The following is a 20,356-nucleotide window of genomic DNA, read 5'->3' on the forward strand; positions in this document are numbered from 1 at the left end:
ACATGTCCTAAGAACATGAATCATACTATATTTTTGGTATTAGAGAAAAACTCTCTCAAGCACTCCTTGGGAAAATGTTACACAACAAATACTGTTTCTCCCAACCATGCAACCTATTGATAAACATTTCTGATTAAAAAAAGAAAGAAAGGTGCCAAAAGCAAATATATTAACTAAGAGAGCTCAGCTGGGGATAATGTCAATAAAGAAAATGTTACCAGGCAAACCAATTCCAGGATTGTTCATCAGGATTTCCTTCTGAGAACTCACAGGATTAGAGAGGTCATGATTAAAATTTTAAGAACTACTGAGACCATATTTGACCTGTAACAGCTGATGATCAAGCTAAACCCACCCTGATGGCCATCCCAGGTTTTGAAAAGTGGAATCATGGTGGGAAATTCGAGGCTAAGTGACTGGCTTTACCTGTGATTCTTAAAAGGCTGAGTTTTAGATTTAACATCTTAAAATATCTGACTCAATTATTTAGTTCCCTCTTCCTCTTAAAAAGAGATCCTTGGCCCAAGTGAAGTAGAAATCCTTGGATTTAAGGTGCCCATAATGGCATCATTCATCTCTAGCTTCTCTAATTTGGGACAGTGGGGAACAAAGGAAATTAATTTCAGTTTCCTTAAATGCTGGTGGGAAAGAAGAGAGACCACAAAGCTCTCTGGGACTAGAAGTATGTGCAAGGACTAACAAGAATGAAGGGTCACAAGCTCTAAAGGGGACACACCTCCTTTCTCCAGGCAAAGTTGCCAGCCACACAGAGCGCCCTTGAAGAGAAGGCACCCACCCAGCCATTGCATCCAGCCCAGGTCAGTCCTCCTTAGAAGGGGGGATGCCCTATTCCCTCTGATTCAGGTCTTCACAGCTGCTGACCAGTTAACCAAGTACTGGGGAGCCAAAACTAAACAAGCACATCAGGCTTTCGTAAGTTACAAGTTATGGATCTGGTCAAAATTAAAATATTTCAAAATAACACACTTATGGGGATTTTTGCACTTATTTGCTAGAAAAGGACTGGCTGCTACGTATCCCTGTCTCCCCCACCCCACCCCCCCACCGTCCCCCGAACTACAGAGACAGATGCTGAAGAACTCGCAAGCTGTCAAGGGTTTCACTGGTCTGACAAGGCAGACCTGGATGGCCAGCGCTTGGGGTTGGTTTCCGGTAATAGAACCAAAAGATTCCTGTCACCCATACGGCCCCTAATTAAGTACTGCTGCAGCAATATGACAAAAATAAGGGAATCTGCGTTACAGAGAACTGTGACTCTGCTAGAACCAAGAGTTGAAATTAATAAATGAATTGGAAGGGGAAGAAGTCATTTTCTCAATAGCAATGACACATAGAAACTTACCAGAAAAAGCATAATAAAGGAAAAAGACTTAAAAAAAAAGAGAGAGAGAGAAGGATCGAAATATATGGACACCTCCCTTTATCACCTCATATGCTTAAAATACATGTATTGCTCACCTCTGCATAAAGACGACCTTCCACCAAAACATTAGAGGGAGGAGGAAGGGGCAGGACAGGACAGCATGGTCCTCTGAAATCCCTGGGTTTTCTTTAACAAACAAAATGATGTTTTCATGGACTTTGAACCTTTGCTTTTCACAGCAAGTTTAGCAACAGTGCCAGGGAAAGTCACCCAAACCCAGTAAGTGGATTGAAACGCTACTAAGTAAGCATAGAGCCTTGCTGTGCCCTCTATAATACATGTGTGTTTTGAGAAGTTAGGTGCACGACACAGTCAAGCCTCAAGCAGTGCCACAGGTAATTACAGGGCTAAGGGGAGGGGATTTTAAAGGCAGGCAAGTCCTTCAAGTCACTTGCCGGGTGCTGATAATTTCACCCCTGGCCCCATACTGGTGCTGGATGCCAAGGACGAAAAGGGTGTGAGTGTGTGTGTGTGTGTGTACACACACCTGGCCCTTACACGGACAAGATAGCTTTTACAGACAAGACAGCCTCTACCTCTTTCCTAAGCAACTTGTAAACACACCCAGAGGCTAACATACAATGGGCACAGCCAGCAAATAATAAAGTAAAATTAAATTATGTCATGCCTCCACCACAGCTACGCCCATTGGCTGTCTCTGGGAGCGCCGAGCCAATGTTCCTGCCACGATGCGTGCGGTGCGTAGCGCAGCGGAGTTGGGAGTGCAAGCTTGCTCCTCCGCATTCGGCACAGATGGAAAGCATGTTGCAATCCCCGCCTAAAGCAGACTGTGAAACTGGTTTCAAATGCAACCAAGCATCTTAGTACAGTCTGGACTGCGGTGTTATTTTTTTCAAAACCATCTTGTTTTTGTCTAGCACCTTTCTTCAAGGAAGTTTAGGAGGGACTATTTCTCATAATCAAATAAAGTCTTACATGACAACAGCCTCATTTTATAGACAGAAAAACAAACACACTCAGAGGATTTAGAATTTACTCAAGATTAGAGGATGAGTAACTTTAGCAAATGAAAAAAAGGAGGAGAAATTATTGCTGCAGTTGTCATGAATGTAGTAGAAATCTTCCCTAGGCTCTTCCCATTCACTGATCCTATAAATACTGATTCAGTGTCTATTTCACGTTCTAGGCACAGGGATAAATCAGTGAACCAAACACAGAAAAGTCCTTGCCTTCAGGAAGCTTGTAATCTACAGGGCGATGATTATTTACACCTGTCCAAGAGCTAACAGATACACTCCTGGCTTATCTTGATGGTATTTGGATAATTCAGTCAAAGTCAACTAACCTCAAACAGAAACCAGCTCTGAATAACTACCCAGGCCAATGTTCAATTCCAATAACTCTGTCCCCTGAAAAACATAATTGAAAAGCTTGCTTTATATGCTAAAGAAGCACAAGTTTTTAATCACCCCTTTTTTGCAGTTTTAAAAGACTCCCAAATACTAAATTATGCTGTCAAATCATCTTGAGATGAACAGCTATTTGCACTGGAGGTCAGAGAACATCACAGACTTGGGGAACGTGGTGTTAACAATCAGACGCTGTGTTTTTCGCACCATCCATAACTCGAGCTGTTGGCTATTTTGTTTGACCCACACAGCTGGCCAAATTAGTCTACGCTTGGGACAGAAACATCCCTGGCACTCAGAGAGCAATCATGAATACCAATTAATACTAATTTGGATTTCTTCTCTTTGACCCAATATAGCGTGGGGCTTTCCGGTACTTCCGAACCTAATTCCAGGGTTATGTAAACTACAACTCCTCAGACGACTGGCATGGACTCTTAACATTTTTAGCTTCTTTTCCAACTATAAATTAGATCAAATATATAGATGTTGAGCTCAAGAGTCAGCAATTAGAATCTACTTCATCCTTCACTGTAATTTTGGGGCAGCCAAGCTTACAAAGAGACGAGCTTCCTTTACCAAAAATGTGTGTATACCATGGTTACTGGCACGTCTTAAGTACAAATATACAGAACAAATTAGGCACCAGGTAGATGCTCAAGAAATGCTTGTTGTAGGATTTTATACATAAAAACATTACTACTGGAATACTTTTCAGAAGGAAGTTTTTGCTTCAAAAAACAAAACAAAAAACAAAAACGAAAAAACACCTCCAAGAGATAATTTCAAAATACTTCAAAGAACACGTTGGGATCATAAATTCTTTAAATACAGTTTCTAAAACTGATTTTTTTTACAACTGTCAGACTGTGATGGTTGGATGAAAAAGGTATCTGAAGCCCATGTAACGACCAAAAGTTCATTTTGTCTAAAAAGATACATTTTTCTAAAAATGCATACTTTACTCAGACATCACAGAGATCCATAAAAATTGATTCCTCTAAGAGTTTCTTAAATTCAGGGTAAGAAGCCCACAGTTATAGTGCTTGTTTTAAAATAAGAAGACTTATGTTTTCAACACTTTCTAAGCCTGTCTCTTTAGTGGCTTCAACAATGTAGTTTCAAAGTGTAAGCACAGCAAAGCTAATTTCTGTGTGAAATTTGTTATAATCGGCAAGTAAGAGTCACTTTTTGAAAGATCTATAAAATAGTATACATTCTGATGTAAACCACTGTTTAATTACAATATCAATATTATCAAAGAGACAGGTAAAAAAACAGCAAAGCCAAATTATGTTTCAAAAGACAGACAATGGATACGTGGCATCTAAGCCTCCAGTTTACTAGAGCTGCATGGGGGCTCCACTTTGTGTCCCTGGGACCGCTGTATGGCCCCCGGTGCAAGGATGCCTAACTTGTTCTCCAGCTTTTCAGAGGCATCTCCTTTACATCAGGCAACACTTATTCCTTGATGTTGGTACCAGTCTCTATTTTTATAGATGGCAGAAGTGAGGCCAACTCCCCCTGATGACAGAGTAAGTGGCAGAGTGTGCATCTGCACTCAGGTCTTCTTACTCTTCCCAGGGCAACACTAGATCCCCCTCAAATCAATACCACACGGCAGAGGTTGGAAGGAAAAATGTCAGCACGGCAATTCTAAAGCAAGAAGTATACTCCTGTGTCTGATCAACACATCAGGTAAGGTGGTGTGCGTGCGCGCGTACGTGTGCGTGAGTGCGTACGCATGCGCGCAAAATCGCGGCGTCAGGAAGGATTGCAGTGGCTCCCTTTACTAACCGAGGGGGCAGTTGGCAGGTATCTTGGCACAATTAGTACAGATAAACCCTCAAATACCCTATCTGCCTTCTGATTTTTAAATAAACAAAGGCTGAGCGCTTTAATTAAGATCAGAAGTGCCTCTGCAAGACCAGATGGCAAAAGGGAAGTTACACAAAAAAAGTTGCTGGCAGGGAATTGGGAGAGTTTGTTGTTCCTAAGGTGGAAGAAGTGATTTTTAACAAATGTTTCTAACTGGATGCCTGGAGGAAAACAGCCACCTCCCTGCAAAAATGATGGCTGGGCCTAGGGCAGCCAGCGCTCTGCAAGTGTGGAGGAAGCAGAGGCCCATATTCAGACGGACCCATGGGGCACCGCGTCTATACTGCAGGGGGCTCTGCCGCGCTTCCTGCCTAGACTGACCTCACCCAGCCCTGATTGGGGGGTTCCTTGGGGATAAGGCAGACCTAGAAAAGCAGTCAGTGCGGTGGCCACACGGATGCCTGGAGGTCCCCAGAGTCTTCGTCCTTTTCTTATTACTCAGAAACAATGGCATCACTATGGCCTCAGTGGCTTCAGTGTGAGCCCCTCCCCCCCCCCAATGGCCCCTATTCAATCCCCCACTAAGAGTGATTGCCCCAAGTTTAACGGCCTGTGTTAGGAGAGCACCAGACACAAAAGGAGGTGTTTCCAGGTTCAGTGAACACTTTACTTCCATTCATCAGAGAAGGAACAAAAGCGAATCACCCCTTTACCTCAGGGAGGGCGGAGGCTGGGCTCTGCCATCACCACCAAAACGCAAACCTTTTCCTGGTGGGGGTGGGGACCACATTGTGTTTCATGATCATGGTGCAAACGAGGTTCCTGATTATTTCTACCTTCAACGCCAATACATTTGCATAAAAATAGGATTCTTTTGTCCCCTAAGAAGAGCCAAGAGGAAGCTGAGCCAAGAGCCTCAAAGCAGGACCCATGAGGGCAAAGGGAGAAAGAAGTTCCCAAAGACCAACAAGGTCAGTAGATGGACCTTAAATTATTATTAGGAAAATAGCCCACCTGTTCCTTTGCTTTAAATTTTTATTAGGGTTTACTGCTATTTTTATTAAGGAGGCTAATGTTTACTTTGTATAAAAAAAAAATTGTTTTAATTACTAAGTACTCCTGCTAGCAGCATTTGACCAGGATAGGCAATTTTAAGAAACACCATTTCACATAACCCAAAAAAAGTGTTATTTCCGTAATTGCAAGTGATATACCTTGATCTTGACCACAGATTTCTATAGCAAACTTGGGTATCAGTCAACAGAACAGCCCTGATTTTACTAGTCGGTCATAAGGCTCAACTTTTTTTTGGGGGGGGGGGTGCTGCAGAGTTTACACTAAGTACTAAGACTTGAAATAGCACAAGTCATACCTCCCTTCTCAGAGAGACACCCACCCACCCCTTTACCCTGCCAAGTTGGATTAGTCATACTAAACATAGCCCATTCCCAACCAACTCTTCAAGCTTTGGCAGGCCTAGCCCAGCTGACATTCCCGGCCCAGTTTAACATTACATAATAAGAGCTTCGCTCCCATCATGGGCTACAAGTCAAAACAAACTTGCTGAACTTGGAGGCAGGGCACCAGCTTGTTTCCCAGTTACAGGACATGGGACTACGAGGGGCAAAACAGAGCTCTTAGCAAAAACTTAAAAATCACCAGTGAACTCTTGAATCTGTTCTTACTGCAGTCAACTCAATCACACTTGCTTTGAGTTCAAGTATTGGAGAGCCCCAACCTAGACACTTTCCAAATTTTATCACATAGTGTTGGTGTCAGACTTGTTTTCAATGAATCATTTTCACACATTTCCACGTTTGAGTTTTTAACAAACACCCAGAAAGCAACACTGTAAAAGGATTCCCTAATACCAATCCTCTAGGAAAGAAGGTTGATGGAATTATATAGGAGGATAAAATTCCCTGCCAAAGGCTAGTTGTTCGTCCAGCATTCAAAACACAAATGAATACTAAGATCTGTGTTGCTAAAAGACATCCATTGCTGGAAAAGTTTCCAATACTCCCTATATATGAATTCCAGCTCACCTCTTCCTAGTTAACCTCCGACAGATAATTCTATCAGTCCATGGTCATCACCATCATGGGCTTCTTGATCACCATTATGTCAACACCCAGGGCATCCAGGAAATGAGGATCTCTCAAGTGGAAAATAAGCGAATTCATACTGAACACACATAACTTCACACACTAATCTCACAAGAACTTAAAATTAATGGCACTCAATAGTAACGGTTTACAAAGTCAAACTCCACTTTGAATCAGAAGTGGCAGAACAGAAAGAGAAGAGCCAAGGGGTCTGGGCAAAGCCTTGATTCTATCACGATCTGGCTACACGTGATCACGTGACCTTCCGGCAGCCATCCCCTTGCTCCAGGCCTCAGTCTCCCCAGGTTTGTAGGAAGGATTGGACAGGACAGGTAGGTTTGGTTACCAGTCATTTCTCAAATTCCTAAGATTTTATAACGGATTCTCCCAACCCACACACCCTGACCACAGTGAACAAATTACTCTCTGGTTGAGATTAGATGCTCCAGGAATTTTTGTGCCAATATATTAGGGCATTCTGGTCCATTTCTCTGACCTGACTTATTTCATTTGTCTGGTACCTGAAGTCCAGGCCCATGAGCACAGTAGTCTAACCTAGAGCTGCTTCTACCTATAAGGTAATACTCAATTTATTACTATCTCTTGACCCACGAGACGGTCCCAGTCAACCTCCCTAGGTAACCTTTATTTATTTTTAATCCTGCTGGAGACCACATATTTTCTTAATAAATCAGGAACCAAATTAAAAACACTGATCCCCAGAGCACTGACGGCTGTTTGCCCTATTCTAAATAGCTCCAGCTTACGGTGCTTTTGAAATTCCTTTGCTTTGCCCTCCTTCTAAACTTAAGAGGCTACAACGCTCAGACTCTGGTCTGTCTGGAGCCCACAGAAGATGTGCCCCACAGATAGGGATGTATGTAGATCTTTGTGGTCGGAAGAGAAGCAAAGACTGGATGTTGAATGAGCAAGAACAAGAATGTGGTGAGAAATCCCACTAGGTGGGCAAAACGGAGGAGGAGAGGGGAGAGGGAGGGTGGGACTAGAAGGGTCCTGATCACCAGGCAGAAGTGAGGATGAAGAAGCAGAGAAATGGCTCCGGCAGCATCTAGGCTATGCTCAGAACCACAGGCCTGGTAACTCCCTAAACTCCGAAGGTGGGCTTGTCCACAAAACACCCACTTGAACACGGCTTTCTTTGGCAGCCTCACTAACAAGACCATTCACACCGAGGTGGAGGGATGCAACCATGGAGGGAGTTTTGATTTCTCCAGGGGCTCTGGAAGCAACTTCTGATGACGATGCTCACAAAGGAGCATACCTCGGGATACTCAATCCACCTCGCTCCTACCCTTACCCCCAGCACCAAAACAGCAGCTGGTTCAGAAGCATTCAGTCACATCGGGCTCTATGGGCCCGGCTGTCCTAAGAGCTGGTGTCCCCGTTGTGTTATCCTGAGAGTCTACAAGACCTGTCTTTAAGGCTTTTTGTAATTGGTACGCAGAAGCAGGAGATGCCTGTTTTACGGAGTCAAGTGTGCAGCCTTTGGGACAGCTCAGTCAGACGTCTGATGATGGAATTAGTGGGCTCTGAAAACCTCACCTGCATCCCTTCGTCACTCCAGAACTCCCAGTCCCCCTTTAATCCTCATCTGCCAAGCTAAAGAGATGGTACGGTCTTGTCTACCTGAGAACCTGACCTGGGAACCAGGTCCTCGCCCAGCCCGAAGAGTAGAATCAGCATTCCTGAAGTGTCACTCAATACTGCAAAAGCTCCGGGCAGATATTCGGGCATCATAAACAACCAGGAGACAGGCTCAAAAACGCGGAGACGTTCAAGATGAAGTTGAAAGGGAAGCTTACCAGTATATTTTTTAGGCTGTCTGCAAGCCCACTGAGACACTTTATCCTTTGTCCTAAACCTGTAGGGTACTGTACACAGTACTGTGTGGTACCACCAAAAAAATTACTCTGAATGCATTGCCCTGGAAGGGATAAAGAAGAGGCTGGGAGCTAGTAGCATTAGGGGTAGAATCTCACTTCTAAGACTTTTCTCCCAGTGCTTCTCTATGCCCCTCCCTGGTGTCCAGATGACATCTATTAAATTCGGGCACTGCTCCACAAGGGATCTTAGCCTCTGGCTAGGAGAAGAATAGCATCAAAAAAATTGCTTGCCAACAACCCATAAATTTAAACAAGTCAGGATGGCAAGAGAAGGTTGCCTGGGAATCATCATAGAAGAGAAGTCAAAAGCAATGTGGTTTAAAATGGGACACACAGACAGATACCCCTCCAGCAGGATGTTCCTTCTTTCACAAAGGCAAATCCTTAGGGCTCCCGCAAGGATTAGGAAATCATCTCTTCACCCATGTGACCACTTACAGTCTCGAAACTCCAAGGAAGGTTTTGGTGGAGATGGGAGGGGGTGAAGGATCTCCAATGGACAGGCAGCACATCTGACTTGACTAAAGGCATCAACTCAGACTGTGGCCCATCCTCAATCTCAGCAAGGGGGTGAGCGAGGGGAACAACGTACACACAAGGGCCCGGACGTCATTCGCACACAAGTGGGGGCACCACTTGCAGAATTAGAGCCCAGTCCTAGGGAACGCAGAGTCCCCGCTACACTGATTCAGTCCTCCTGGACCTGGGAAGAGGGCTGGCTTACTCCAGCCTCCAGGATGAGGTCCACACAGTGGAAACTGCTGAAGCTGTGTCAAAGTCTCCTGCTTTTCCTCCTCCTCCTAACTTAGCCCACCATGATGGGGAATGGAATGCAGCAGAAAGGACCACACGCTGTGCAAATATATGCTTTATGCTCTGGTCCTCACACCCACTCACACAAAAGACATACCATTAATAAGTACAAAAAAATGTGGGGTTCTTCCCGGAGCCATCTTGCGCAGAATCGCTCCCCTCGTCCCCAACCCCCTTTAACATGGTTTGAGTCTGAGTTCAGACAAAGGAGGAGGTGAAAAGCCAGGGAGCCTCAGCATTTACACATCTAAAGCTCACTCTGCAAAATAAACTTTCCTCTTTAAAGCCCCGTTTTAATCATTCTACCAAGTGGCCTAATTTTTTTCCCTTAATTTGTGGGATTCAAGCAATTTTTACTGTGGGTGGTAACAAGAGTCTAACTGTTTCTAATTATTTAAAAAACAAAACCACACACACAAAACAAAACAAAACAAAAATCTATGCTGCCAATTGCCAAGAGACTCAGAAGCCACAACTTCCGGTAATAAAGATTTTTCCTTCCAACTATCATAAACTGGCGTATCTGGAGAGCATCTGTGTGTCTGCTCAATGCTTCCCGTCCATGATAGCGGTGAGCTGGGCCCATGCACGTTGCAGAACAGGGGGAGACAGTGCGATGGGGAGGTGAGCACCTCACCTTTGCAAACATATGAAGACCCAGTCTTTAAATCCCACCCCCTAACCAATTACTCTCAGTGGAACTAAAGACATATTTTTTTTTTTAATTTTGTGCCACAATTTCCTTCTCTTTAAAAATGAGGACAACAGTTCCTACCTATTCGGAGATTTAATGGGTTAACAGATGAAAATCACTTCAACAAGAGCTGATACACAGAAAGCACTCAAAACAGGCGCTTGGGGGGCTCAGTTGGTTAAGCATCTGCCTTCGTTTAGCTCAGGTCATGATTCCAGGGTCCTGGGATTAAGCCCCACGTCGGGCTCCCTGCTCAGTGGGGAGCCTGCTTCTCCCTCCTCCCCGCTCATGCTCTCTCTATCTCTCTCTCTCTCTCAAATAAATAAAATCTTTTTTTTAGAAAAAGCACTCAATAAATGCTACTACTACCTAATTTATATATAAAATGGGAACAATATTAGTATTTCTCTCATGGACTAGCTGTGAGGGTGAAACAAGAATATTATAAAACACTGGAGCCAAAGCCCAAAGGACAGCAGATTTTTAACAAATGGTGGGTAAGTATTCATACTAAACCACACCCCCCACCAGGGAGTGAGTTCACGTTTCTATTCTTCCCACCAAAGAGATGAATTAAGAAATACCCACTGAGAATTAGTAAGTCAGAGCTCATGTTGACAGATGCTTACCAGGTTCCAAGTACGCCATCAGCCTCACACACACAAATCCACTGAAGTCTCCCAAGAAATGGAAGGTAGGTACAAAAATGTCCCTGTTTTGGTTTGTTTTTTTTTTTTTTTCAAGATTTTTATTTATTTATTTGACACAGAGAGAGAGGGAACACAAGCAGGGGGAGTGGGAGAGGAAGAAGCAGGCTCCCAGCGGAGGAGCCTGATGTGGGGCTTGATCTCCTGGGATCAAGCCCTGAGCTGAAGGCAGACGCTTAACAACTGAGCCACCCAGGCGCCCCCAAAAATGTCCCTGTTTTATAAATGGAAAAACTTAGACCTCGATGGGCTTTAGTGAGATATACCTGGTCACTCAGCTAGCCAGTGGCCAAGCCAGAGTTTGAAGTCACGGAATCTGGACCGCAGGCCCCCAATCATTCCAGGAAGCGGACTCTGCAGGAACCATAACCAAGTACCAGACCGCAGTCCTCTCTTCTTTTGAGGCAAACGATCTCCTACCAAAAAGGCCTGCGAGAATTACGATTTTATCATTAAACCTGAACACTAGAAGAACACATAGATGCTTTTCCTGGAGAGGAAATCCAACGGGAAGGCCGTGCTATTACAGGCCCAGGAGGAGGAGATCAACGCCAAGGAAGAAGGCAAGAATTTCTTGGGCTGACTTGGACCTCAATCTCCACAGAACGGCCCTGTTCCACTCAACATGAAAAAGAATCCAGTACAATCCTCCACTGTCCAGCCTTGCTTTCTACCCCACTTGTTAGTCATGCCTAGAGGGGGGCACTAAGTTTAACTGCAGACAGTCAATTTTGTTAATGGAATTCTAAGCCCATCCGTTTTCGGTTGGGAGGATGAGAGAATCTTTCGCTGTTTCTCTAAAGCAAATATTTAGTGCTTTCATCTTTTAGTGCCCTAACATGCGATCTGTCACCCAAATAGAAAAAATAAACCTTCTCATGTGAGTGTTTGTAGAAATGATACGATGCTTCCAACGTCAATCAGACAAATGGCGAGTACTTTCAGAGGGGAGCTGGGCCATCCCCATGCTCTCCTGGAGGCAAGTTGGAGAATTATGGCACCCAGGCTCCACGGTTACACTCACACCAGTTACGAAAATCATGCCACTGCTGGCTGTCTCAAGTCCCCTATCATTTCAATCTGGATGCAGAAAAGCAACTTGTTTCTAACCTGCTCTGCTCCTCTTGTTTGGCCTAGGCACTCAGGCTTGCGTTGCTTTGCTTAGTGGTGGTGGTGCTTTCTTTAAATGAAAACCATTCTCCATCCACCTGGAGGACATTCCTCTATAGAAACCTGTAGCCTGACAATGGTAGTTCCTTATCAGCCAAACTCACTCCTCTTAGCTGAATCACCAATGCCCTGAATCTACCGAACTCAGATTCCTTCAGCCTGGCAAGGGAGAGTCAGGTTACTTTTATCGAAGGCAGTTGTAATTCTTCTTCCTGATTCTAAAGAGATTTTGGATGCCAGAAAGCCAGAAGGAGAGCTACGACTGTGTTTCTGGATGTTACCTCCCCCATAATTTCTGCTTTCTGTACTGGGTCACCGTTCCCACTTGTCAACTAGCTGCAATGGCAAGGGTCCAAGTCATTACAGAGACAGGAATTAGATGACACAAGAATTTACATGTGTACAATTGCTTGTACCTTCCCCAGCAGAATCTACAGCAAAGGCATCATCTGCTGTCCAGTCAAGTGTGACACTCTGAGCAGGGGACCTTTGAGGTCACTTCTGCTCACTTCTCAAGAGGAGGACACCCACACACACATGTCCCTGCATTTCACTTTTCCCTAAGAAAGCATTAGCTCTGAACCACCACAGGTGAAATGGTAGCTCTGGCCTTCCCATGCCTGTCCCAGCTTGTCCCAGTACCTAACCGGGACGCACCAATGATCCTGGAAGCACGTCAGGTGCTCTAAGCCCTCAATTCCTGCCTTCGCCTAAGTAATGGGACAAGTGAAGACAGCCTGGGAGAACCACGTTGGGTCAACAAAACCTACAGAAAATGCACCATCTACATCTTTGACGTTATGCCCAAACCTTGATCGCCTGCCCTGACATCTGGGAAAGGATAATATACATAATTCAAAGCAGAATATTCCAAACGTTGTTTCCTATCACATTGCTGCCTATACAGTTGGCAATAACATAATATCCCTTGTCCTTAGTTAATTGGATTGGTCTTTGGCCACTGTCAGAATTAGGTTGAGTTCTCCTAAATCCACAGAGTGGGCCAAAGCCTACCGGGTGCGTGGGCAAGAACAGCCAGTATAAAACACAGAAAATCCAACCAAGACTTGTCAGGAACTAACAAGCTGACAGCCAAGGCACCACAGTTGCATCTCTCTGGCTGAAGAAGGCACAGAGGAAGAGCAGAGAGTCTAATAATCAACAGTGACACGTTAACCTCTCAGAGAGAGAGAGAGAGAGAGAGAGAGAGATCATTCAAGTCCACATTACCTTTCAACTGGTAAAAATGACAAAAATAAAATCCACATTTTCTGTGACCAAGAAAGGGACAGCATGAGAATGTATATTTGATGACGGAACAGCTCTGGATCCTGATGGCAGTGGGGGTCATACCAATTTATGCCAAAATTCATAGAACTGTAGACCGAAAGAGAAGTCAATTTGGTTGGATGATAGATTTTAAAATACAGTTAACCCTTGAACAAAGGGAAGGGCAGGAGGACAGATGTTAGGGACACTGACCCCCCCACACACACACAGTCAAAAATCCACATATAACTTTTGCCTCCCCCAAAACTTAACTACTAATAGCCTGCTGTTGACGGAATGCCTTATCGATAACATAAACAGTCGATTAGCACATATTTTATATGTCATATGTCTTATATACTACATTCCTACAATAAAGGAAGCTGGAAAAGAGAAAATGTTATTAAGAAAATTGTTAGGAACAGAAAATATATTTATAGTACTGTACTGGATTTATCAAAAAAAATCTGCAGAGAAGTGGACCCATGGAGTTCTAGCCCATGTTGTGCAAGGGTCAACTGTGTGAGTGTGTGTGTGTATGTGTGTGTGTATTTGTTTTTAATCATACATCTCAAAAGAAACCTGGTCCCTGCATCTAAAATCAGGGGCACAAAAGCATACATAGTAAGTGCAAAACTGAAAAATAGACAGTTGTAGGGTGACCCAGCCAAGCAAAACTGCAATGAGGAGAGCTACCCCCCCATCCCCCGAGGGACCGGCTCGGAGTCCATTTTGCTGTCCAAAGCGGGACAGGGCCAAGGAGAAAGAGGAGGGTCCCGTTTCCTTGAGAAGCGAACAGAGCCGTGCATGATGGGAGCCACAGGCCCAGGGCTGCCCCACTTCCCTTGGGAACCACATACATTCCTGAAGCCGACAGAAGATGCCACAAGCCATCTCTGCCTCTGCCCACCTCCATCCATCCTTCTCATGTGCTCATGAAAAAGCAGCAAGAGGAAAGAAACATCCAGGAGACAGAGTTGTGAACCACCAACAAGCTGGATGTCCCTCCAGATGCTTATGAGATTCTTCCGCTTTCCGGTGGAGGCGCTCCTCGTATCCCAGGCAGAAGGGGATCTCTCACCGGTCACCCTGACTCCCGGTGAAGCACCGGGGCCATCAGAAACCCAGTGTGGGAAGCCAGGCTGAGCAGCAGTGATTGAGAGCTCCCCTGATCCCTGTGCCCCCGGCCCCATAGCTCATGTGCAACCCCACATCCTCTCCTGCCAACTCTGTTTTCCTAAGCAGCGAGAGGCCACCGCCGGGGCACGGGGCTGCATCGCAGGGGTTCCGGCAAAGCTCGGCAGACACAGTGATTGCCGGCGCTGGGACATAAATCCAGTGGGGGCAGCCGCGCCCCCTTCTGTCACGCCAATTCCTTCCCACCTCCCTTGCCTCTCACCTTCTTCTTTCTCTGGTGACTTTAGTTCCTTCCCTCGTTGGAAGGAACTGACTTTCCAAAACAGAAACTTTCACTCTGAGCACACACATGCCCAGAAAAAGATGTTTCTCTCCTGCTGCACTGGTCACTGAGCTGACTGTGTGCTCGTGCCGGGGGGGGGGGGAAGGAATAGGCCCCAGACAAGTGCGTGTGCACACGGACAGGCACACATGTCCCAGGAGCCTTCTAACAAAGAGTCAAAAACCCTGCGGCTGTACAAAGGCCACCTCCTTCCTCATTTTCTGCACAAGTAGCGGGGCCAGCGACTGATCGGAGGAGGACCGCCATGGGAAGGACAGCCAACACTTGGTGCCACATGTGTCACCTTCCTCCCCAAAGCAAACCAAGACAGACAGGTTTTCCACTACAGCATTTGTTAACGCAAACAGGCTTGAAAGGGGACATTCAGAGATACGATGGAGAACGTTGGAAATGGGTGAAATACAGGAAGAGAATCTATTTCTTAGCACTGCCTCCTGCTAAACGAGCAGCAGCGGACGCAGGAAGTACCTTTTGAATAAGGTGCGCAGGGCCGGCCTGAGAAGGAAAGCTTAACACTCAGATCTCCTACTTCGCTCACCCGACAGTCATCGCCGTTAAGAGAAATGAGTAAACGCAGCTCCAGAGTCTGGGCTGAACTGTGGTTCCTATTTGTTCTCAAATTCCAAACATCTGCCTCCGTGACATCATTAAACACACCAACAAGAGGAAAGTACTCTGAGGAACAGAGATACCACGACAGACAGACACACAGACGAATGTGACAGGTAACGCCACAACCAGTAGTGGAAAGCATCCACCCCCTCTCTTCAAATACGGACCAAGTCAGTTGATCAGGGGGAACCTATAAGGAATAAAAAATAAATAAAATAAAATAAAATCTTTAGACTCATTTGAACTCGCCCCAGACACAGGTTAGCCCATTAAAAAGTGATCTGTCGCCTCAGAGAATTACAAAAGGGGAGGACCCAAACAATAAACTGTGTGGGTGATAACATGTCACGCATCAAAAGTCAAGTCTTCTCTATTAATGACCTTTGTCACACGGACGCCAAGAAAACATGTGACTCACAAAGAATGGGGAAAAGGGAGGCAGTCACAAAGATAAGAGCCGCGATAGGGCCTCTGGCGCCTGGTGGACGTCAGGCGGCCCAACAGTCCTGGCCGCAGGGCAGGGAACACCTGCACCTCCCACAGGGGTGCGCTCCCTGCAGGACCTGGGTGCACTGGGTCGGCCTGGGCTTCCAACTCCATACACCGGCCTCATGAGGTGAGAGGAAACGTGTAAGGAGTGAAAGGAACAGCCTTCACAGCATTCGGTCTGAGGAATGGCAAGCAACATGGGAAAGGGGGCCTAGAATGGTCCTCTCCCTCTCTGGGCCTGTTCCCCCGGGCAAGCTGTGGCCAAGCTATGTCAGTCACGTAGGAGACAGACTACATCACGAGGCACCGGGAATGTGATCTCACTGAGGCATTAGAAATTCCAAGTGTGGCCCCACAGGGTCCATTTCTACTGCGGGGGTGATTGATGGGCAGAGGAAATTCATGCATTCACTGGACCTCGAAGAATTCAACAAGCAATCTTTGCAAGGAGAGAATGACAAAGGAGAAACAGCAAAATAATATGGGTGGTCCCACTAACGATGCCACCCTGAGAATGAATTTGGCTGGGGGGTGAACTTGCTGGTCCACCGGCACAGAATGACCCAGGGCTGTACACACGAAGCTATGGGTCACACACATCATGAGGGCAGTACGGACCGTCTGGGGACATTTTGCCTTCGTCATTTTTAACTCACATCCGCTCCGGCGTGCCATGCAATTGCACTGTGACTGTGGCATTTCAGAAACAGTCTGTTTGCGCTGGGGCTGTGACTAAGCCTATTGAGGGACACCCGCATCCAGAATGGGCCACCATCATAAGTTTCACCAAGACTCTTCAAGGCATACATAGGAAAGTGTTTCCATCGTGAGAGATCGAAAATAAACAGCAAACAACTACATGTACTATGATAGGAGCCTGCCTATGATTTGTTAAAACACATCTCTCGAAAGACTAGAAGGAAGTCTATCAAAATATTAACTTTGCAGGGCACCTGGGTGGCTCAGTTGGTTGGGCGTCTGCCTTCAGCTTGGGTCATGATCCCAGGGTCCTGGGATTGAGCCCCACATCAGGCTCTCTGCTCAGCGGGGAATCTGCTTCTCCCTCTGCCTCGGCTGCTCCCCCTGCTCATGCTCTCGCGTGCTTGCTCTCAAATGAATAAAAAAAAGATCTTTTAAAAAAAATACTAACTTTGCCTTTGAGAGGTACTTTTACTGTTTTCTCATTGCTTCTCTATGTAATCGGGAGTAGGAAGACAAATGAAACATTCTAGCTTAACAGAGTGCTTGCAAAGTTACAATGCAGAGATTTATAAAGCAAATACGTCCCTTCTACTGTACTTTGTTGTGTAAATCCAGATTTTCCATACATAACATGTACTGAAAAATAGAGTACCAAGGAAATGAAGCAATATCTGTATTTGTTTCAATGACTAACAAGCAAAAATATAACCTCAGCTGTGATGCCATGCTTTTCAGAAATCAGACATATAATAAGCCACAGATTTATAGGATGTGGTCTAATAAACCTAAGAAAAGTTTCACTTCCTCCTCACCAAAAGGGTTCACTCCCTGTCTGTGCAACTAGCTTTTTGCAAAGTTAGCAGATGTCTCTTTTTTTTCCTCAAATGTGTAAGTTGAGAGATTACTAAGCACCAACAATAATAATGTGCCTCCCGAATACACACACACGCACACACACACGCACACACACACACGCTCACACACCCTATACACACACACGCACACACACACACGCACCCTATACACACACACGCACACACACACACGCTCACGCACCCTATACACACACACACGCACACTCACACTCACTCACTCACTCCCATATCCCTAACTATGGAATAAAAGTGGGCTCAACGCTAGCAAAAGGGTAGGTCACCCAAAACATCAAAAGGGACAGAGCTTGCCATCTTGCTAATCCCCACCCACTGATCGGGAAAAATTTATAGAACCCTTGGAAAGGGGGAAGCAAGCAATGAGGGAAGGATTCAGACAAAGAACTTTTTAAAAGGTGGTTTGCAAGCATTTCCGTGAAAATGGTATTAACTCAGCAATTACAGGAAAAAACACTCTTTTCTTATCTGAATGCACTTGTGCCACGGGTCACACCCTATTATTGTCACTATTAAACATGTTAATAGCCCCAATGTAATGACTTTGTGTGGCTAGCTTTAAAATGTACATGAGTAGCTAACTAGAAAAAAGTGACTCATGCCTGCCCAGGTGCATATTGACTTTCTTAGTCATATTTACTCAATTGGTCTACCAACTTTGGTTCCCTGGAGGAGAGGGCTGGTGATAGAATCCAGCCAACTTGCAAGGAAAGAGAGGGAGGGACGAGGAAAGTTGAATCTGGCCAGGGTAGAAAATATCCCGAATGTGGTACTGGTAAGGCAGAAACTTGACGTTGAATGTTCTGAATCGAAAGCTTCCTCCTCGCCCCTGAGAAGGCAGGGTGTTGAACAGGACCCGACACACCTTCTTTAGCAAGTGGAAGATGGCCCTTATGGAAGACTCTGACCCCTGGGCTTCAGTAACAGCAGTTCTACGGCGATGCCCCTGTGCCGCAGGGTTTCAAGCAGGTGCTTCACCTCCCTGTGGCTCACTTGCAAAATGGGATCACAGCATCTCCCTCTTCGGACAGTTGTCAGTTTCTGAAGAGTTACTACGAGCAAAGCACTTCCAGAAGGGCCTGGCCCATAGGAGGCGCTGCGTGAAATCTTACTCTGATCAGTATTTCCAGGCATCCTGGTAGGTGCCCCCCCGCCCCCTCCCCACAAAGCAGGCTGGGCAGGTATTCCACGCCCACCCCCTTTTACAGACACAGGGAGTGTATCCTGGAGGGGGGAAGCCCCTTGCCAATAGACGTGAGGGAACATTGGACTCAGTCCTACTTCTGACCCCAGTCCCCTGTGGTTTCCGCGATGCTGCCCAGAGCCACCCCTCACACACCCGCACTGGGGATACGGGTTTCCCTCTCCCACCACAATTCCTGAAGTAGAAAGTACTACACAGGATACTAACTGTTCCGTGAAAACGTCTACGGCGAAGCAAGCTGTACTACTGAGCTACCCAAGCAGTGGCTGGACCACCACACGGACACGTTCGGTGTGCGAGTCCCCAGGGGTCCTGCTGAGTACTCCTGCCAGACACCAGCTCCTCTGGCCAAGTCGCACTCTGTACGCTCACAGCAGCCCACGTGTGATTTCCCTTTGCCAGCAGGGAAACTGAGGCACAGAGCAGCTAGGGAACTTGCCCAAGTTCCCACAGCCCCCCAGTGGTGTCTGTGTGTCTGGACTATTCACAGTTTAGAGACTGAGACCCAATCCTGGAAGCGGGGCTTACTGATGGTTCCCAGAACTTGTTTCTGTGTCCTGAGGGCAAAGCTGAGAAATGAACATAGTCACGGTGTCCGGGATCTAAGTGGCGCCTGCGGATCTCGAGTTATAAGGAAGAAACCCAGTCTTCCTCTTTTATTTTCCTCATACTCAAAATGAGTGCCTGGTTCTCCTTTGTCCACCTCACCACTCTGGCCGAAGATTAATGAGTTACCATTTGCCGGGCCCCAGTGGAGGGGTGGCTGTGTGCAGCGTGGCCTCACCCACAGTCAGAACAGCTAGCTACACTGGTTACAGCTGGACCGGCGGGGGAGGGGGGGCTGCTGGGAAAGGCTTCTCTCAGGCCACGGCTACTGCACCGAAGAAGGCCTTCCTGTCCTGTCACCCCTAGACCCATCAAAGGACACGGGCTTTCTCCGTTCATGGGCTCTAGGCAATCTGAGCACAGGGACCAGCACAGGGACCAGCACAGGAGGAGAAGGGGGGTTTCCAAAGAGACCAGAAACATCTTCAGTTTGATTCCCATCTGGCTGAGGAGGGGGCCACGACATAGGACGATTTCCACGTGACACCAACACACGAAGTTACGGACCAGAATTAAGACACGTCGTAGTGTATGGAAGCACCCTTGGTGTCACATCAAGTGAGAAGAAAATACAAAACTACTGCAAGGTCCAATTCCAGTTCTGTGACGTCTTTCTCAAGTTCAGACACAGGAATGATGAGAAAAGAAACGCATCCCAACATTAAGCCCTAATACCCAACACAGCACCCAGCACATAGGAAGTATACTATGAATGTTTTTAAAAGTTACAGAAGTTTTACTCATTGGCTCTTAAATATTCATTTTTTCTTTAAAAAACAACTAGCATTAATACTAAATCATTTGCCATTTAAGTCTAAAGAGTTCCATCAAAATTTTATCTGCGTTGACTTTGGCTTTTCTGAAAACGAAAGCATGTTCTTGGGGACTGCTAATTTGAAGAGAACTGTCACTCCCAAGCATGGAGCAATGTGGGGTACTGACATCGTATTGAATTATTTAAAGGAAATTAACAATGCTTCCTGTCCTTGGACAGCCAGGTCTGCTAGAAAAGCCATTCACAGCTGCCTCAGGAAGGTCCCACTGCAGAGGACTGAGCAGTTCTCAGCATTCCCAAGTCT

The 20,356-nt window shown here is 46.0% G+C and overlaps 1 protein-coding gene across 14 annotated transcripts in view; it reads right to left on the reverse strand.

Moving 5' to 3' along the window:
- The window catches only part of TCF7L2 (transcription factor 7 like 2), a 194,323-nt gene that overhangs the window by 51,793 nt on the left and 122,174 nt on the right, over positions 1-20,356 (reverse strand). The window lies entirely within an intron of this gene.

Source organism: Ursus maritimus, unplaced genomic scaffold (genome assembly GCF_017311325.1).
Source record: "Ursus maritimus isolate PB19 unplaced genomic scaffold, ASM1731132v1 scaffold_7, whole genome shotgun sequence".
Taxonomy (NCBI): domain Eukaryota; kingdom Metazoa; phylum Chordata; class Mammalia; order Carnivora; family Ursidae; genus Ursus; species Ursus maritimus.